This window comes from Chinchilla lanigera, unplaced genomic scaffold (genome assembly GCF_000276665.1).
Source record: "Chinchilla lanigera isolate Chin_1 unplaced genomic scaffold, ChiLan1.0 scaffold00226, whole genome shotgun sequence".
Classification (NCBI taxonomy): Eukaryota; Metazoa; Chordata; class Mammalia; order Rodentia; family Chinchillidae; genus Chinchilla; species Chinchilla lanigera.
Window position 1 is genome coordinate 55,553 of NW_004955627.1, and position 8,447 is coordinate 63,999.

Genomic DNA, 8,447 nt, shown 5'->3' on the forward strand with positions numbered 1-8,447 from the left:
TCACACACTGCTGAGCTAATGTTGTCTCAGCTCGGTGTGTGCCCCATTCAAGCGTGTGGACCCTCCTGAGGGTCCCGGGAGGGCTCCTGTTTGCTATTTCAGGGTGTGGACACAGTCCCCTTGGTTCTGTGGTTTCTCTCACTGTCACCCTGCTGACCCTAGAGCCTCTCAGAGCCCTGGGCAAGGCGGGGCACCGTGGATGGCCTCCTGACCCTCTCCAGGCTCCTGGACACCCCAGCCGCCCCGCGCTCTGACCTCCAAGCCCTGGTGCAGGAGGGCCTCGCTGGGCGTGCCCTGCCTGCCATACCCATCCTGACGCCACGCTGCCGCTCCTGGGCTTCGAGCGTGCCCCGCCGTGCCCCAGTTCCCTGCCCACGCGATGACTTTGAGGCCCCCTGCAGCACCACTGGGTGTGTCCAACCCCTGGCACCCTTCTTGGAGAAGAACAGGGCCCCTCTGGCCCATGCCACAGCTTTCTGCCACCGAGGGAGGGGCGGCCAGACCTCGGCTGGCGCTGGCATGGAGGAGGCAGGGCTAGGGCAGCTGCGGATGCCCCCTGTTCCGTCCACAGCTGCGCTTTGGGTGCCGAGGGCAGGGATTCGCCTGAGGGCGGCTGCGCAGCGTCCTGGTGGTTCGGGCTGCCCGTCTCAAGCGAGCTCCCTTGGCCCGTGTGTTCCGATTGTCAGTGTTTTTAACTTCGCCCGGCGCTTAATAAACCCTCCACGTGTGGGGAGCAGTCAGCAGTGATCTAAGGACCTGGCTGGTGAAAACTCCCCTCTGAGGCTGACAAGAGAAGCCTCCGAGGCCCGCCCTGCCCCGAGGCACGGCCCAGCCGGCCCTCCCCGCCAGCCACCAGCAGCTTCCAGCTGCAAACCTGGCAGCTGCATGCAGGACGGGAACCCGGGAGTTGGTGTGCGAGGAGGGGGCAGCAGAGACCCCGCTCCCGGCTCTGCAGCCTGGTGCCCCTCGGGCCCCGCCACCGCCTCAGGACCCTCCCCAGACATGGCCGGCTCTCCTGCGGGGGGTGAGGGGCCGCGGGTCTCTCACCTCCTCCAGGGACAGCTGCTCCGCCCCACACCACCTGTCCCCTGATGTCGTCCCTGCTGGTCCCCGAGACCTCCTACTTCACTTTCCTTTTCCCGGAGTTCTCTGCCTCGGCGTCTCGGCCTCCTGTCTGTGAGTGGGCCCGGGGGGAGCCCAGCATCCAGCCCTGGTCCAGGGAAGGGGGCAAGGTGTGGAGCCTGGGGCTCCCTCTGCCACCCGGGTCCTGCCTGGCTTGTGGACACACCCAGGCCACTGCTGAGTGCTCCCCGGGGCCAGGACCCCTCCTTTCCTTAGGGGAGTTGAAGGAAGGGAACCCCAGAATAACTGCAGCGGGTACCACAGAGGCAAACCGTAGGTGCTTAATCAATACCAGTCCTTCTTGGGCAGGATTGGTTTGACCCAAAACCAAAAGTGATGACTGACATGGCCTCAGGAGCCCGGCCCTGAAACTGTCTGCTTCCCGTGGCACGATGCCCGGGGCACTTCCGTCTCCATGGTGATCGGGCAGCCGGAGTCCAGGGGCACCTGCAGCTGCTCGGGTGTCGCGAGCTCCACCCCCCTAGTGTGCACATCTGTGGGGGAGACAGAGGAACTGCCCTGGGAGCCCCCAAAAGCCCGGGGGGCCGGGCTGAGGGAGCGCCCTGGAGCGGAACAGCTGGCCGAGTTATCTCCCGCCGCTGGTCCTAATTGTCGTTATTACAGTCATTAGGAATGTGCCCGCTGCCCCGGAGGGTGACAGAGCCTCTCTCAGGGGCGGAGCCGGGCCACCTGCTCAGCTGCATCCTGGCGACGATGGCCCAGGGGGCGGCCCACAGCCCTCAGCTGGTCGCGGAGCTTGCCCGCTCGGGCACGCGGCTTAGTCCTGCCCTCGACCGGGACGGCTGCACCAAACAAAGCCTTGGCCGCGTTCCCGGGCTCCGCGTCCACGCCTCCTGGCTCGGCAGGACAGAAACTGGCAGGGAGGGCGTGCCAACCTGAGCCCTGGTCCGGTCCTGTGTCCCCTGGCCCCGCTGTGTACCAACATCTGCGGATGACTTCTGCAGGCGTTTCCTCCATGCTTTGCAGGGAAAGAGGCAGAACCCAGCGCCACAGGCAGACCGTGTAATCCAGACGCCACGTCGCCGGGCGTGTGCTTGCGGGCTCATTAGCAAGCCCGCAGGCCGTGACCGTGCGGCTAGTGACAGAGGGACGAGAGGGCCTGGCCACGGCGGCGGGTTTCACACCAGCCCAGGGGCCCAGCACGCGGGGCCACAGCTGGGGCCACGTGGGAGCGTGGGGCACAGGCCTGTGGACACCCAGGTGCTCCGGGCCATTGCTGGGCTGGACGCTGTTCCTGGCCAGGCTGCTGTCTTTCCTCTGTCCTCGGGGATGGTTATGCAAAACCAGAAAGCCCCAGAGCCTGTCAAGCGTGAGGCCCCCCACCCAGGACCCACCGTGGCTGAACGGGGACCCCAAATGTAGATTTGACTGCACGTGTCCCTGCAGCACTGCCCCAGAAGCTGGGCGTCTATGAAAGAAGGCCACGTCCCACCAGTCGGGCAGACAGACAGGAAGACGGGCCAGGCAAGCCACTTACCCATGCAGTAGCTAACCAGGGGGCAGGACGAAGGCCAACCTCATGGTGCCCATGGACACCAGCAGGCAGCAGTGCCTGGCAGAGCAAGTACAGGAGGCATGGCCTAGCCACACCGCAAGCTGGACTGGGTGCCCAGAGCCAGGTCAGGCCCGGGTCCTCTCCTGCCAGCCCACCGCGGGGAGCGCCAAGACGGCCCAGCGGGACCTGAGAGCCTCTGGAAGGCTTCCCAGTGCAGGTGACCTTGAAGATGGGACCCGAGGGGCTCGGGTGAGTTTGCCCCGTGCAGGAGAGCGAGGCCCTCCCCGTGGCAGGTCCCACTCCAGCCGTGGCAGGTCCCACTCCAGCCGGGGCAGGCCAGGGCACTCACGTGCCCAGCTATTTTGGGAGCAGGGTCAGAAAACAAGAAGAGTGAGGGGAGCAGCTGTCCCCCAAGGAGACTCCGGGTTGGAGGGGCCGCCCGGCCAAGGGGCCCCAGGGTCAGCCCACTGGGCAGTGTTATGCGGAGGCCTCAGGAAGACAAGGTCCGAGCCCCAGGGGCCCCAGAAGCCCCAGCACCCACTCTGCTGGCCGTAGCAGAGGAAGGGGAGCAGACAGCAGAAACCACAAGCGGACCGGCCCAGGAGAGGCCCGGAGGAGCCTGACGAGCAGGCGCTGGCAGGGCGGGACTGCCTGGGGAGCGCCGTCGGGAATGGGGGGCAGTTCTCCCGTTTCCTTCTGCTTACACACGATCAGATAAATGGGGTTGGGATCTCCCCAAGATCGATGGTTCACTACGCAAAAAAGGGGTTTCACAGCAGCGTGTGTGCAATGCTCATTTATGTGAAACGGCAGAGGCCCCGTGCCGGATCCGCCGTCTTCCTGTGTCTGTACTTGCACAGAAACTTCCAGAGGCTTGCGCAGGAAACTGTGGCCAGCACTCCCCTGGGCTGGGGCCGGGGATGGGACTAAAAGGGTCGATTTTATTCCTTAAACAGCTTCTGAGGAAAAAAAAAGAAAGCACAGCCGTGGTGAAGGCCTGTGTTTTGCTAAAGAGCACACACAGATAAGGGGGATCAGGGGGGCGGGGTGGGCCTGGAAGATTCCAAGAAGGCTCAGCTCTCGCTCGGCACATCTCTGCCCCAGTCACCCTGAAGGCCGCCCTGCTGTGGCCGCCGCTCCTGCCCTGCGCGAACCAGCTGCGCCCCCTGCCGGTGGGGAGGAGGAGCCCAAGGCGGTCGTGTTCCCTCGACGTCGCCCTGCTTTTCTCCAGGGCTGTATACATTTCTTAAAAAAATGGTACGTGCAGCACAGAGATAAGAGGAGCGCCGCTATTAACGAGCATAGGTGAGGGGAGGATATTCATTATCGTCTTCTGCCTAATGCAGCCCGTTCAAGGCTCTCTCCGGAGTGATCAATCCCTCTCGGGTCAGAGCCCTCCCTGTCACAGAGCCACAGGTCTGTCGTAACTCATGTCACACGAGCCACACCGCTCTCTCCCGAATTTCCTCCATACGGCCCGCCTGGGAGGCCCAGAGCGAGGTCGATAACAAATTTTGGAAACACAGAATTTCACAGCTCATTGTGCAAGCCTTAAGATGACAATACGGAGGATTACTTCCTCCCGAGTGCCCCTGGCTGCTGGCCGTGGTGGTGGGGAGGGAGGCCAGGCCAGGGGAAGCTAGAGGAGTCCTGGGCAGTCTTGAAGCCGGCCTGGGGCTAGCCGGGCCCCTTCGCTGCTGTCACGCCTGGTCAGTGTTGGTGCAGAGGAGGCCAATGTCAGCGGCGCCCTGGAGCCAGGGTGCCCAGGCGGGAAGACTCCCTGGGGCCCCAAGCAGCACCCCCACCCCCAGCCCCATGGCAGGTGGGCCTCCCTTCCAGGCAGCGCTGTGGACATCCGTTCCCAGCAAGCGTGGCCAGACCCTGATGCTCTCACCCCTCCTGGGAGCTGCAGACAGCTGCCTTAGACACAGTCCAGACTGCAGGGCCTGCTCAATAAAATTCCCATCACCCCTGGCCCAACAGCTCCTCTGGCGTCACCACGGCCAAGGTCTAGCCACCCCAGCTGCAGGGGCACGTGGGAGAGGCCACTGGCTGGCCCCAGGCCCCTTGGCTGGAGCAGGGGAGGGGCCCAAGTGGGGTCTGCTCTGTACGTGGGCGGGAGGAGGACCTGAGCCCACTGCCCCACCTCAGCCTCCAGTGTGCGCCCTCCCCCAGCATGCGCCCCGAATCCTGACCCTCCCTGCACAAACTGCCCGCGTCCAGCACAGTGTTCTGCCCCTTCACGCAGGGCCAGCCGTGGTCCGCCGTGAACACTCAGGGGAGGAGGCGCTTCTTCCTGCCCCAAAAGGGAGTCGGAGGCCGGGCCGGCTCCCAGCTGAGGGCAAGTGGAGCCGCCCAGAGGCCCTGGCCGGTAACTGCCCGAGCTTGGGGAGCGGCCGGCCAGGTGTCGGAGGTGAGGATGAGCTGCGGGAGCAGGCCTGCCCACCGCACCCTGCACCACGTTCCCCCACGCTGTGGACCCAGGGCCCCAGACGCCCCCGTGCCCCTCCAGATCCCAAGGTCCCTGAGGGCAGGCAGGAAAGTCTGCCGGCTGAGCAGACACCTCTGGGCAGGGGTAAGGACTGAAGACGGGAAGTGAGCCGCTCAAGTGAATCTGAGCACCCAGCTAGGTTGTTCTAAAAAAAAAAGTAAGCGGATGGGGCTGGGCCATGCTAGTGCACCCGCCTAGCGTGTGCCAGGCTCTGGATTTTGTGCCCAGGATGTGGGGCTGGCGTTGATTTTTTTTTTTTTCCTGCAGGTGAAGAAGACAGAAGTCCCCAACAGTTCCTACTGGGGAGACCTGCGCGTGGTGGCATGCGGCCCGCCCTGGCTCCCGGCTGGCCCTCCGAGGCCGTCCTTCCCGGGGCCCATCCAGAGTCCTCGCGATGGCAGAGCTCCCGGGCTGCTCCAGGAGGTGTGCTTGGGAGCCGCTCGCGGTCTCAGGGCCGCTGGCCGCCGGGCCCCTCTGTCTGGTAGGTGGTGGGTGGCCACCTCCAACTCTCCAGTGAGTTTCCCCCTCAGGTTCTGCTACTCAACCTGCCCTGTCTGCCCTCTCTGCGGCTCCAGGGCTCTCCTCTTCTATGTTAATTTAAAAATTGTATTAGTTCATGTTCGCAGTCCACCGTGAACACACTCCCTGCAGGGTTTGGGCGCATGGACCGGACACATCTTATATCTTTTTATGTTCTTGCCCTCCCCACCATCTCTTCCCATTTGCCAAAGATCTACCTCCCTATCTTCTACTGTCTCTTATTTTGCTGTTCAATTCATTGATGCTTTGGGTTTCCCACATAAGAAAAACCATATGATTTTTAAGCTGGTGGGTCTGAATTATTTCACTTAACATAATGGCCTCGAGGTGCATCCATTTCCTACCATACGATTCCAATGTATCCTTCTTTATGGCAGAGTGGTATTCCATTGTGTACAAATACATTTTTCTTCACCCATTCATCTGCTGATGGAGCTACAGGCTGCTTCCAAGATTTAGCTACATATGGTGAATTGTGCTGCTATAAACATGATAACGCAAGGATCACTATAATAGGATGCCTGCAACTCTACGGGGAGGATACTTAGAAGAGGAACGGCTGGGTTGAATGGAATTTTTATTTTATATATTTAAGGGAATCTCCACACTGGTTTCCATAGTGGTTTTACTAGTTTACATTCCTGCCAACCAGGTAGAAGGATTCCTTTCCCCGCACATCCCTACCAGCCCCTGTTATTGGTTGATTTTCTGATGATAGCCATTTTTTCCGGGGTGAGATGGAATGAAAAATGTCTATTCATTTCAGTTGCCCTTTTTTTGATTGGGTCTTTTATTTAGAGAATCTAATTTTTCTAGTTCTTTATCTATTCTGATATGAGTCCTCTGTCCAAGCTATAGATGGCAAGTTTCTTCCCCCATTCTGGAGATTGTCTCTTCACTCTTTGGTTTTTTCCTTGGCTGTGTGGAAGCTTTTTAATTTGATATGATCCTATTTGCTGATTTTCTGTGTTATTTCTTGTGACTTTGGGGTTCTGCTCAGAAAGTCCTTGCCTATGCCTATGTCTTCCAGAGTTTCATCTACTTTTTTCTTCCAGCAGATTGTTTCTGTTGTAACATTTAGATCTTTGATCTGTTTTGATTTTAGTTTTGATTTTAGTACATCGTGAGAGACACGGGTCTAGACTCAGTCTTCTGCATGTGGACAGCTAACTTTCCCAGTGCCATTTGCTGGAGAGCTTGTCTCTCTTCTAGCGTTTTATTTTGGCCCCTTGGTCAAAGATCAGGTGACTGAATATGTCTAGGCTTGTATCTATTCCTTCTATTCTACTCCTTAGGTCCTCAGGTCTGTTTTTGTGTCAGTACAATGCCGTTCTTATCACTGTAGCTTTGTAATATAACTTAAAATCCATTATTGTGATGCTTCCTGCTTTACTTTTGTAACCCAGGATTGCTTTTGCTATACAACTTTTAGGGTTATTTCCTCCGGTTCTGTGAGGAATGCTGTTGGTGTTTTGATAGAGATTGCATTAAATCTGCATATCAGTTTTAGAAGGGTGGGCACTTTAACAATATTTGTTCTGCCTCTTCAGGAACATGCATATCTTTTCATTTTCTAATATCTTCTTCAGTCTCCTTCTTCAGAGCAGACAATGTAGACATCTTTTACTTCTTTGGTTGGTTAATTCCTAAGTATTTAACTTTTGCTGGATGTTTTTGTGAATGGCGTAGTTTTGCAAATTTCTTTCTTAGTAGGGTCCTTATTGGTGCCCAGGAACACCACTGATTTTTGTGTGTTGACTTTGTGGCCTCTTGCACTGCTGAATTTGGTTACGAATTTGAGAATCTGTCAGTGGAATTTCTGGGGTCCTCTATGTAAAGGATCGTGTCATCTGCGATGTGATAATTTGACTTCTTCCTCTCCTGTACATATTCCTTTCTATTTCTTTCTCTTGCCTGATTGCTCTTGTAAATGTTTTGAGGACTACGCTGAGCAGAAGTGGTAACAGTGTTCACCCTTGTCTCGGGGCTGAATGTAGAGAGACCGCTCTCAGCTTCTTCCTATTTCAGGTGATACAGGCAATAGATTTGTCAAAGATGACTTTTATCAGATTGAAATAGTGTCCTTCTATACCTATTTTCTTCAGAGTTTTTTTGTAATGAACTGACATTGGATGTTTTTAGAGGCTTTTTCTGCATCTATTAAGATAATCGTGTGATTTTTGCCCTTCTGTTTATGTGATGTATTACATTTATTGATTTGTGTATCTCGAACTATCCTCATATCCCTGGGATGAAGCCTACTTGGTCACGGTGTATGATCTGTTTGATGATTTGTTGCATTCTGTTTGTCAGTGTCTTGTGGAGGATTTTTGCATCTATATTCACTAAAGAGATTGGCCTGCAGTTCTTTTTTGTAGTCGGGTCCTTGTCTGGCTTCAGAATCAGGATAATGCTAGCTTCCATGAATGAGTTTAGAAGTACTCCTTCCCTTTCAATTTCATTGAAGAGTCTGAGAAGTATTGGCATTATAACCTCCCTGAAGGTTTATAGAATTCAGCCATGAATCCATCAGGTCTTGGGCTTTCCTTAGTTGGGAGGATTTTTATTACTACTTCAATTTCATTTCCTGTTATTGGATTGTTCAGCATTTTTATGTCTTTTTGATTTAAGTTCAGTAATTCATATGAGTCTAGGAATTTGCCCATTTCTGCAAGATTGTTCAATTTATTGGAGCACACTTTTTCCTAGTAGTGTCTAATAATCTTCTGAACTTGGCAGTGTCTGTTGTGATTTTCCCTTTTTCATTTCTAATTGTGT